Consider the following 12,723-nt stretch of genomic DNA (forward strand, 5'->3'; position numbering starts at 1 on the left):
CCGCCGGGTCGCAGCCGGGCGGGGGCCCCTTCCCTCGCCGCGGCGGCCGCTGCTAGACCCCTTCCCCGGTGCCGTGGCCAGGCGGCCGTGCTGCGCCGCCCGGGAAGTTGGATAGGCCGGAGAAGTCTGCAATTCCTCCCAAGTGCGCTGCCAGGTAAGCGTTTTCCCAGGCTGCTTCTCGTGCCTTGGAAGACACCAGGAATGCATCTAAGGGTGTCTCTTGCAAGGAGGAAAGGCATCTGTCTGTGCCTGTCTTTCTCTGTGTTTAAATAAATATCTGCACTTTCATGTCACTGAAACTGTTTTTCAGTTTTCAAAAAAAGAATACTGGGGTGTGTATTACTGAAGAAAATTCTCTGCGTTGTATGTCTCCATCTAGGTGATAAATTTCACTATGTCATGTGTTGAAGAGCAGCAGCTATGGGAGCTTTAATGTGCAGACAGAGAATTCACTTAGTTTTACACATCACAGCAGTGCCACCTTCTCCATGTGTCTCCTATACGATGTAGTGGGTGGCAGAGGTTTCCGCAGCTCATAGGCTTATCGGCATCACCCACCTGTGACACGCTTTTCCCTCACTCCTTCATGTGGTTTGAACTGAGGTTTTCACCCCTTGTGGGAAGAGGTCACCACACCTCCCTGGAGAGGCAGCGCCTCTGAGGATGGCAGCCCAGTGCCTGCATGATTTGTTTCCCAGCTGTTATCTAAGGCCATTCAAGGCCTTTCTGCATTTGTTTACTGAACTCCACACACCTATACCTCCAAAATTCAGCAAACAACTACTAGCTTGTGATTTCCCCCCCTGGAATATAAGGGTCAAAAGTACTCTCCCTTCACGTCCCCAGCTTCACCTCTGTGGGGAGACTGCACCTCCTCTTCACTATCTTGCAACCACCTGCAGCCTGCATGGCGCTCCTGGCAGCCCAGAGATGGCAGAAAGAAACGGACACAGACAGCCACCATTGATTATGATGATGCATTTTTCACTCAGTTCCTGAGTGAACGGTTCCCATACTGGAGATATTGCATAACATCGAGTCGGGGCACAGAATCCTCCAAAACTTTGCAGTAGTTGAGTATTAGGGGATTTTGGTACCGCGCGCGGGACAAGGTCTGAAAATAGCATTATTCATTCAACTAAAATAAGCTTTCTTATTTTGTTACATGTAGCTTGTCTTCTCCAGATAAGCAAAGAAAGGGTGTTTCTGCATAATGAGGCTGCTTCAGCCATTAACATGCACTGCAGGCCGGCTGGAAGATCGGGAAGGCTGACTCTGTGAGGTGAGGGTCTGCAGTTTTAGAGACATGTAACTTGGCAACTCTGGTGCATTGTGTTTTATTTGCTTCTGGAGTTTGGTGTCCCATTTTCCTGTAAAGTTTGTTCTAAATTAAAACCAAGACTCTTTAAGACAATATTATTACAAGAACTAGACCTAGCTCTTTTCCAGGTGTCTTTCTACTTAGGTAGGACAAGAAGAGTTAGTATCTTCAGCCTAATATCTTATTAGGCTAATCACTGTAGTTGGAAAACAGACAAGCTTTTGTCAGGGTTCAGAAAGCCTTCTTCAGGTCTGCTTCAGGTCTTCAGGCCTGGTTTTCCTTCTTCAGAGTTTAAAACATCTTGTACATTCCCTCAATTTCCATAAACGGAAATACACTGACTGATGTCCAGGGTTAAACTCACTGATACTTTATATCAAACGGATCTAAGGAATAGCTGTAACCAGTGAGGTGTTTTCTTTTTCTCTGTTACGGCTTTTATTTTGTTTTAAAGATTACAAACTTGAAACATGGCAATGATCAGAAAGCCACTGCACTCAGTATTGCAGATTTCACTTCAGGTGAACTCAAAGCTCATTGGTCTGCGTTCAGGCAATCACTACAAGAACGTATCACTCCAATGCAGGTTCTGTTGCAGATTTGGAGTACTTCTTTTCCCCAACCTCATGACTAATCCTGCTTGGGAAACAACACAAAAGTCAGTGTGCTCACTATTTTAATTTTGCATTTTACTTTTTTTTGTTTAATTTTTATATTAAAGTAAAATAATTTAGTACTTGTATCCTATCAATAAATAAAAATCTCCAAGTGGCCTATCATAGTCAAGCATACAGTATAGTTCTCAGGGTTCTTAACTGTCATCCAGTGTTGAAAACAGTGGTATTAGATATATTGTTTCATTAAGATTTGAACCAGCCAAACCTTCACTGTACCTAGGGCATCTCTTTAAACCCTGATAACAGCTGAAGTGGTGCTTAAGGCCTTGTGTAAGCCAGACGTTGCAATAGGATGATTTTCACCCTGAATACTTCATTATCTCTGTTTTGTCCTCCCTAGGGCTGCCGAAAGGCTTCCCAGTGCCTAACTGAGAGTGGGGCATGAATAAAAGGATTAGTCCAAATAAGACTGACACAATGGCAGTAGATTTTAAAAAACTGATTCAACAGAGAGTTGTGTCAGATGCTTTCAAAATATGGCCATGAACCTGCCACTCAACAGAAAGCTGATCTTTGTGTTTAAAAAGTATTCTCTTAACTTCACAGGCAAATAAACACGTTTATCTGCAAATTCCCTCTACGGAAAGTGCACATCCAGCTTCCGGCGCCCATTAATTTGTCATTCAAGTAGTTGAGAAAAACATGTGAAACCAACAGGACTCAAAACAACAGCTCTGATTTATATTGTTGAACGCAGCAATGCAGCTGTTGTCTCCCCTGCGACATACTTGCAGTGGCACTCGCCCCGTGCCTGCTGCCGGTGCCTCTCCTGCCACCCGCCCTCACTGTCTGCGGGGCAGCGCCCCTGCCGTGAGTCGGTGGGGGCCTGTCAGGCCGCATGCTTGGTGCCTCCTCTGAGCATCCCACTCAGCCCTAGCTCAAAGAGTGAGGGAGACAGCGAGCAAGCGAGCAGGCGAGCAGGCAGCAGCACTGCACCTATGGGAGGGGAGAGCAGGTCTGTTGCCGAGGCTTCCGCTGGGGCACTGCTAGTCTCAGTGAAAAACGAGAAGGCAGCATGCAGAAGATGGGGGCACATCTCCCAGGAAACAAGCATCAGTGTTTGTAATGCACAAAAATGTGTTCAGCTCCTGGGTTCCTCCCGCAAGATGACATTTTCCAAGCAAGGCTGCACACAGAAATCCTGGAGCTTTCAGACAGGCCCTCCCATTTCCTTCCACAGACCAGACATTAATTACTTGGAAGTTACAATGTGACTGGGCTCCCCCTTCATAAACAGTTATTTCTAAGCTCTGCAGTAGATTGCATGTGAGTTGCAAACATCTCAACCTGGGCAAAGCTCAGCCAGGAGGGGAAAGAAGAAAACCCAGGAAGCGGAGCACACATCGTAGCTGAAGAACATGTGACATTACTTGCTTATTTGTAAACAAACGGGAGCAAGGAGCATAAACGAAAGGAGAAGGGCTTTGTCTGTGCATGAGAGGAACTAGCTGTACTGTTGGTGGTTCTTACAGGACATGCTTGTTTCCTCCTATCTTTTCATTTCTCATGTGTCACCCTTGAGAAACTTTACCAGTATATCCCTCTGGACCCTGAACAGTCACACAGAGCAGCAGAGAATTTAGCAGTCAGAGTAGCTTTGACAGTACAGAAGGAATGATGTTATAGGGGAAATATCCCAGACGGTGGACCTCAGAGATACAAGAATGTTAAGCACAATGGGGTCTCATGTTATTATATTTGTAGTGGGGCATGTTGGAGAAAACTCAGGTGACTGCAAGACTTCATTGTGCTAGGTCCATCTGCACAAACAATAGCCGTAGGCCTGAAGACCTTGCAATCCAGAGGTGTAGGAGAAAGGGGAAGAAGGGAAGGGGAGGCACAGAAGAGTGCAATGATCTGCCTGTGGAGACGTGGCATCCTGGTTGCAGGACTCAAATTCTTAGTCTTGAGTTTGGAAAGACCCTGGGCAGAGCCTCTCTTGCACAAGCCATCTTGACTGGTGGGCTCATGCACAGGTACAAGGGGAGCACAGGATTTGGGGTGGTGCCAGGAGAGCAGGGATGATGGGAAGGCCATCCCACTGGAGCTGCCCATGCTCTTGAGAAACTTTTCCAAGGCATGGTTTGCACCTCACATAAATATGTTGGAGTATTTATTTTAACACATTTGTTTTAACACATTCTTAATCTCACATGCCATCTCAGAGGCACTTCGTCTTTCTTCTTCCCTCTGCCTCAAAGCCAGCCCATCTGCATGGACTGTGACCTGCCTTTATAGCCACAAGGGGTGTCTGGGAGGTTGAAGCTGGACCCACTTCCTCTCAAAGGATCAAGCATGGTGTGATGCAGTTGTTATATATTTGACACATTCTCTCTCACCTCTCACCTGCTCTCTTCCAAATATTGAACAGAACTGGAGCAACCTTAGCTTGAGTTTATACTATAATTGAGTTTAAATATAATTCATCTCCAAGTAGTGTACAAGGAAGGGCATCCTCTGTAAGAGGCTTATGGATGTGTGTCAAACTGCACCAGGGAGTTCTTGGGAAAAATTATCACTTAGTTGTACTTGCAGATGTGTATTTTAAAGCTGATATACATGCAACATACAGGTACTTAATGGTTTTGCATTAGTTTTTTTCTCTCTCTTCATGTTCAGATTTGTCTTGAACAGTTTGGACTTTTTAAAATAACAAAGGTGTGTGTGTGGGGGGGGGAGTTTTTTCCCAGCTCCTGTTGATTCTGATACTTCAACAAAATCTTCCTTTTTCCAAGGTATTAGTCATGTAATCATTGATTTTAAGTATAGGGTAACACAGCAAAAAGGGTTTTAAAAATTCCAAATAMAAATCTTTTCCCTCTTCAGTTATTCTTTAATTTTAGAGTGAATTCAGGTCRTGGCCTCTAAGACTATCCAGCCTGAGCATGAAAAGCCACATTGTAAATTGCTTTCTGAGCTGGTGTGTTCCCTTGGGAATGCAAGCTCCCATATGTGCTACTGGGATTTCTGGGAGAATTCACCATGGTTTTATCAGCAAGGTCAGCTGGGGTCTCTGTGACATGAGAGATGCCTCTGTCCTGCTGGGCACTTGGGAAAACATACAGAAAGGCATTTGCAGACCTTTGGCATTGAAGTGAGCTAGCTTGTTAGGTAGCTGTGCTAACAGTGTGGATGTAAGCCGTATTTGGACTTTAAACAGCAGCTTCAAGATGGCTCAGCTGGTCTTGCTGTGAAACATCATCATGTTTAGAGGAGAGGACTTTGTGAATGGGAAGAAGCTTAGGGACAACACCAAAGAAAGGCTTGAGTTTACAGTGCAGTAACCTGCTCTTGATTTTATCTTCAGGCCTCTGAAGTCATCGATCATTTCAACAGCCGGTTCCCATCACAGGCCTGGCTGATGCTAGCAGGTTTGCTGCAGGGTAGCTGTCATATTTTCAGCGACAGGGTTGAGCATGATGTGCACATCGCTACTGCTGGGTCAGTACTTCTAAGCAGAAGGTGGGCTAGCCGATGCAGTGTGAGAAACACCAGCTCTTGTTTACATTGCAGCCCATAAAATCAGCAAGACTGCTACTGTGACACTCAGGCCACACGSCTGCTAAATAATATGACAAACTTGTCAAGTATAGACAGGACCGTGGTGGCTTTGAAACTACATACAACATGAGTTACTAACAGGAAAACRTGTAGGGAAAAAAGCTCTCTTTTTGAACACTTCTTCAGGAAATCACAACAAGAAAGCTTGTAGGTCTTTATGAATCATAAAGTGGTTACAAGACCAAATTATCTCCTTTGCAGGTGTGATTTCACTGCAGATAACAGGACGGTACATCATTATGAGGCTTGATCTCATTCTTCATTGCCCTAATGCCACTTTGTTCGAAGTACTTCTATCTGCTGTTCTTCAGAAAAATGACCTTTGAAGCATGCTGATTAGCTATTCAGATTGAAAGCTAGAGAGGGACAAATACAGAAGGTCAAATAAATAGGAGGAACATGGAGGACCTGATAATGGCTTATTAGATGAGAGGCATACCCTGTTGCAGAGGTTGCTGTGAAGAGCCTTGCTGATCTCATTGGACAACTCACTTGTATAAAGCTGTAAATTCACTTGCCAAGTCAGAATCTTATGCTTATGTTGCTTTCTCATGTCTTCTACAGTTGGCAAGTGTGCTGGATCAGGTGAAAAGTGTGCACCTATGGAAGTCTTTGCATAGGTGATGTGACAGTAGGAACCTCTGCATCTGATCAGCAGCTTCTCTTGGACACGGACGGGTAGCAATTGGTTGCTGTCCTGGGAGGCATGATAGGACTAGTATGACTGTAGCATGGGCTCTGCATTGCCCCACATCTTCCACAATGTATAGACAAATGCTGCAGAGACCCCGGAGGCCTGGCAGGTTTCTCTGATGGAAGATGTGGCCCCAGTGCTCCACCATCCACCTTGAATACTTAGTGATTTGCTAGAGAGCTTTATGGGCCCTCTCTGACCTGGAGCACTGAAAGACTTAGGATGGAAGTATCTGAGATCAGCAGACAGCGATGGGTGTGAACATGATGAAGACATACTATAAGCAAAGGGCTGTGCAGCTGCTTCCAACCTGCCTGACRGGGTTTATCCAGCTGGCACTGGGCAGCACAGTGAGGAATGGGAGCAGGTCTGCTTGTCTTGTCCCCTCTCTCACTAACTAAAAGTATTGATAAAGTGAAGGTCACAGATGCACTGTCCACTTTTGCTTCAAAAGTGAGGTAGGAAAGCAGAATATTGCCTGCCAAGAGCCCCAGTCCCGTTCACTTGCAGGCATGCATCTGGGTGAGAAACTGCCTGAACTGGCTGAGTTAATGAGTTAACCAGTGTCCCAGCCTCCTTGTGGCTGTTGCTTCCCTGTTGTTCACTGGAGTTGGATTAAATCTGCCCATCTGTAGCCAACAGTGCACATGCATTTGGGGTGATGTCAGTGTTCATTCCAGGTTTAGCCCTGTTCCTGCTGGAGCCAACAGACATTTTGCAGCTAGCGTCATGGGGAGTCKCGTTGGGCCTTATGCACCGCTGGTGGTACAACGTGGCCCTGGGGCAGAAGATGCAGTGAAGCAACAGGATGAACAAGGCTGCAACGTCCTTTCTCAGTCAGCCCCATGCTGGGTCATACTGCACATACAGCTCACTCTGGGAAGGGACTGGGGCAGTGTCGCATCCTCATCTATGTTTTGTGGCCTGCTGCTTGCTTATTGCTCACTCCTCTTCTGCACATAGGAGAAACTGTCCTGTCAGCTTGGATGGGCCCAAAGTTCATGAGAAGGGCCAATCTTTCCCATGGAGCATGCATCCCACACATTACTGGGACCACCTGTGTGTGTGTGGAGAGTTGAAGGAAGGTTAATGAAACATTACAATTGTACTAGGGCATGGGCCATATGCTGGTGTACACTCGGTGTGACCCATGGTGGAAGATTCTAATCTGGTGCGGTTGTGCAAGGCCTGATAAACTTCAAGAGACTGCTGTACCYCAGGTACCAGTGAGACAGCCACAACTGCCTGCACGACCAACGAGGTGGAGACACAGCAAGTCTAGGATCCTTGCCTCTTCTTAAGAGGCCTCCATAGCAAAATGAAGCTGTAGCATAGTAGGTGCTCCTACTATCATGCTGGCTTAATGCAGTCCTGTCAGCAGCAGCAGGGACAACACAACACTATCAGCTTTAGCACACACTTGCAACCAGAAGATTGCAGCCCTGGAAAGGCATTTCTCTGCTTACTAATGCATGCTGAAGACTGACTGTTGCATCCTCACTGCTGTTTTTGTGCAAATGAACGTGACGCACCTGTGTCAGAAAGTGCTACACTCTCGCCCTCACTCTGCCCGCACATCATGTTGGCCRGTTGTTGCTCTCTGGACCTCTGCATGTGTGTTTCTGAGCAACCTTGGATTACAGTATACTTCGAAGAAAAAGCAGTGAAAGGGCTGGGTCTCCATGCTCTTTTGTACCTTTTTCACTGCATCTCTACATTGAAAGCTATGCTCGCTTATTAGTAGGAAAACAGTGCCTTCATCCCCAGGTTTTATCTATCTCTGAAGCCTGCCTGGATAGATGAGCCTCTGCACACCATCACACAGAAGTTATATAGATAGATGAGAACCAGCTTTGTCCAACAGGTACAAGTCTGTGCATGGATGGCCAGTAGCTAGAATATCTACAAAAGAAAAAAAAAGTGAGTTTTAGTGGAAGCAGGAAATCTCATGCTTCAATTCTAACCCAGTTTCCAAAGGCATAAAATCCTGTCCAACGCATAGATTAGCCTACAGCTGCTGACTGGGGACTTTCTTGCATCATCTTCTGAAGCACCTGGTTTTGGCTTTTGTCAGAGAAGGGATCCYAGGGAAAGTGGACCCTGTGCCAGGGACAGTCTGGCCATTTTAAGCCTCCTAAAAATAGGTATACGGATTCAGTTTGCATATGTATTTCTGGTATATCTATACTACATTTATGGCTGTATAAAGAACCCTTGCAGCTGATGCAAAACCCAACATAAACTGCAAGCAGCTACACTGACTTTTGCACTGCTTGAGCCAGAGGAGATTAAGGCAGCTCAGTGGCAGAGCCAGCACATCAATTAGGCTTCTGCACAATTCTGGTGCTTGGTGTGATTCCTCTCCCACATCTGTCTCTAGCTCTAGGCCAGTTACCTACCTGTATTTAATGCCAAGTGTCTACTCTGTACAACACATTCATGTCTGGCTTCCAGATACAGAATTGGGTCTCAGACTAGCTCAGCACTAAAGCAGACRTAAGTTTCATAAGAAACAGTATAACATAAAACTTGATTATGCTTAGATTAGGAAATACTAGAAAAGGAAACATGCTTTAGAGAAAGCATGAAATCTCATATTTCAGTATCTAAGGCAGCCTCTTAAAGGTTAAGGAGTGACCGCACTTGACGAGCAGGCAATCTAAAAGATCATTTTACTATAGAGAGGACTTCAGTGATGAAAATGAATGTCCTGTCACATCATCATGCCATTACRCACCACACATGAACAGTTCTGCTCCCTCTCATTTATTATCTGAGAAAGGTTCTGCAAAATTAAACAGAAAATTCTTCTCATACATCAAAACTATATGAAGTTGCTGGTATATTTCGTCATTAGAATATTTCTGATAAGACTTCTACTCCAAAAAATGATCAGGAGAGCCAGCCAGCAGAGCCAGACCCAGTCAAAAATCCCCAACATATTCCATTATTGTGTTGTTCTTGTTTGAAAACTTTCCCCGGCAAAGTGGAAAAGGATGGATTTTAATTCTGCTTCAAATTGGTTTATTTTGCTTTGTTTTTCAGTACAAACAAGGAGATGTTCAAACCTTTAGTACTTACATTTTGAGTTTTTCTTTACTTTTGTCCTGCCTTTCACTCCCCCCCCCACCCCCCACTTCCCATTTTCTGTCACTCAGTGAAGTAAAAATAATGTTGGGCAGGTTTTAGAGACAAGCTGAATTTTTCATTTTCTCACGTCAGGTTTCTAAAACCATCAGGTTTCTAAAGTTAAAGAGATTTTGTAACCTCTAGTTGCAAAAATATTAACCAGTCTTCTTGATCTTTCCTTTCCACAGATTCTGTTGGAAACCAAAGAAAAAGTAAAATGAAAATCAACAGAAATTCAAAAATCACAGTTTTCTAAATTTTAGAATAGAGACACTCTTATAAAATTTAAAACAGACAAGTATTTAATTTGAAAGGAAAGGAAACAAAAATGTGTTGATCTTTTTCCATCAAGAGATTGTCATTAAAATGTCAACAATTTTTTTCAAAAAATATTTTTGATTAAACTCTTATTTGCAATTAAAATGTTAACCAGCTACATTGCAAAGGGGCAAAACAGGTAGCCTGGAGCATTTCAAGTGAAGTTTTCAATTTACATTTGAAAACACCCACATTGTTTAACTGTGCTCTGCGGCTCCGTGCACAAAGACAACCCTTTCCAATCCATCAAACCCTGACTTCCTTAGATGCCAAGTGCTCTGGAAGGCTGAACACTTTCTTTTGCTCTGGTGTTAGGAAGACAATGAATTAAAGGGTTTAGCAGAGGGGAACACTTTTGCAATGATTCTATCTGGGTATATATGCCTAACAGCTGGCAGGGTGTTTGATCTCAGGCTAATTGATCTACCCTTTTTATTACATATTTAACAGACTAGCAAGGCCTCTTAGTCTTGGTGGGCTCCCTTATTTAGAGAGTAATATGGATCTCAGTAAATAATTATAACCATTGTATATGTTCAGCCTGTGTGACTTTTTTTTTTTCTGATTAGGGAAAATTTAAAAAGCAAAACAAAGCCAAGAAGGAATACAGATAATGCCTCCCCCAGAGGTACAGATCACATCTTCTCTACAGCATGTGTCCTTACCTTGGCTGGAAAAGAGATATGAAAAGAGAGTTTGGGAGCATGAGATGCAACTACATTAAGAAAAGAAGTAATGCTTACTCCCAGTGAGATGGGTTGGCAACATCCAGCCTAAGCTGACCTCTTTGCTGTGTTGAAGTTTAGCTGGGGAGACCTCAAGACCTCAGTTCTGCACTGGGATTAATGTCCTGACCTCATCAGGAGCAGGGACCAATCCTTGGAGTGCTGCACAAGTCACATTTTAATATATCTAGAGAAGGCACCCCAGCTACTGGATCAACACATCCTGAGTTTGCTGCATTTGAAGAAAGCAAATTTAGTCTTTTTCGTTCTTGACTTTGCATGCCTTCCCAGCAATGTTTCCACAGTGTTTGGCAGTGAGAGGCTACGAAGGGACACTTTTCTGCCGAACCTTTTCCCTCCACCCTTGCTCAGCCTAATGGTGTCAGCAGTAATCTCTGGACTGGTTTCGGGGGTGGGGGATCATTTCAGACTCCTAATGCTTTTCTGATAAAGACATTTCACACACAAATCTGCCTTTTCCTTATCATCAGTGCTTGTATTATCCTCATGGCAACTGCTCTGCTGGAGCACTAACAGATTTCTCCATGGTTTGTCCCCATTCTTTATCAGCTGACCATCTGTAAGCCATGAAAAAAAAAAAGTCCCTGCTTACTAATTCCCTGGAGAGAAAGCCTTTTCCTTTGTCTCCAGGAAGCCTGATGCCTGACCTCCCATCATGACCTCATACAGTAAACAAGGTTTGAGACAAAGTGCTCAGTGGTCTCCAGTACAATCCCACGTTGAGTTGATTGTCAGGGATGCAGACTCTCTTTTAAATGAGATGGACTAGCATAACAGCATGAGAGAATGCTTTTGTTTCATCTGCAATGCCTGCAGACTCCTCTCCATTTAGCTAGAAGGGACACATGAATTCTTCTGCCACACTGAGCAGCCACTCTCCTCATAACCTTGTTTATAAAAGAAATAAAATGAAACAAAAAACTCAGGACCAAACCATTCCAGGATGAGGGGTTATTTTCTTCTTTTTTTCCACATATATATAGTTCTTAAGGTTCACAGAGATTAAAAATACATGCTCAAAAATTCAGCATTTTAGGCTATGTCATAACACATTTATGTTCAGGTTGGTATTGCAGGACCAAATCCTTGCTGTGTTAATCAGTTGAGTAATCTTCCTTAAACAGCGTGGAAGGTCTTGTAGACTAGGAAGGAGCAGGCATGTCTTAAATCTTAATTTGTCTTAATCTTAATCTGTTCCACATGATGATATCCTAAGCAAGCTCAGGAGATGTGGGCCAAATGGAACAATTCTAAGTCTCATAAAAAACAAGTCTGAATATTATCATCAGGGATGAGCTACCAATGGATCATTTTCAAAATGGGACTATATTCTCAGTTTGGCATTATTCAGTAGTTTCACTCATTCCTTGGCTGAATCAGCAGGCAGTACTGGGCAGGACTGGAAGGGAGAGTGGTCTCAAGCAGGCTTGGAGTTCCCAAAAGATTGTGACAAATTGGAGAAGTGGTCTGAAAAACTTTGGATGGTGGAGATGGGCATAGAAGTCTACAGTTAGGCAAGGAAAATTAACTATAAAGATAAGAGATAAGGTGATATGGGTGAAGTTTCAGTTCTACAGAAAAAGACTGGGAGTTTCTAGTGGAGCACAAGCAACCAAGGGTCATTGCAGGGCTATTGTGAGAAAAAGCAATGGCCTAATGGCCTACAAAAACACAAGGCAATGAGGAAAGTAAGCCTTCTGTACTATGTTAGGCCTCTGATGGAGTATATTGCCTTGCTTTAAGGGCACTACAAGAGTGATATGAACTGATTAGAGACACTCTAGAGGAGGCAAGGAGGATAATCAGAGGTTTAGGAAACAAGACCTAAGAGGGAAGAGGAAAGAACTGTGAATCTTCTGTCTGGAGAACAGATGACCTTGAGGATGGAGGGAAGAAAGGAAGGGAGACAGGACCACATGTTAAAGGTTGCTGCAAAGAGGAAAAGTCTAAGCTGTCCAAGTTTGTGATGGCTAGAGAAGGAAGTTGTGGGCTCCCTCTGCTGCAGTGGAGATGTGCACAAGGAAAAGTTTTCTAGCAGCAAAGGTGATGAAACACTGGGATGTGTTATTTCAGGAGGGACAAGGCTTACAGCTCTGGAGAGTTATTAAACATAAGACACTCTGATCTATCAAGGAAGAATGAGGGTGGATGGTTCTGAGTAATACACTGCACCAGATGGTCTCCTGAGGCATCAGTCATATTTTTTTCTGTCCTATTTGTTATAGGTTCTTCTACTACCTTTGTCACTATGATACCTGACAACCTTCCTGGAAAGGC

General features: G+C 44.0%; 1 long non-coding RNA gene across 1 annotated transcript; it reads left to right on the plus strand.

Moving 5' to 3' along the window:
* The first annotated feature begins 58 nt into the window (after positions 1-58).
* Positions 59-10,447, plus strand: LOC112968979. Its single transcript, XR_003254517.1, has 3 exons — positions 59-154; positions 1,172-1,282; positions 10,270-10,447. It is a non-coding gene; the product is annotated as an uncharacterized LOC112968979 (long non-coding RNA).
* Positions 10,448-12,723: the final 2,276 nt, after the last annotated feature.

Source organism: Apteryx rowi, unplaced genomic scaffold (genome assembly GCF_003343035.1).
Source record: "Apteryx rowi isolate R43461 unplaced genomic scaffold, aptRow1 scaffold_330, whole genome shotgun sequence".
In the NCBI taxonomy this organism is placed as follows: domain Eukaryota; kingdom Metazoa; phylum Chordata; class Aves; order Apterygiformes; family Apterygidae; genus Apteryx; species Apteryx rowi.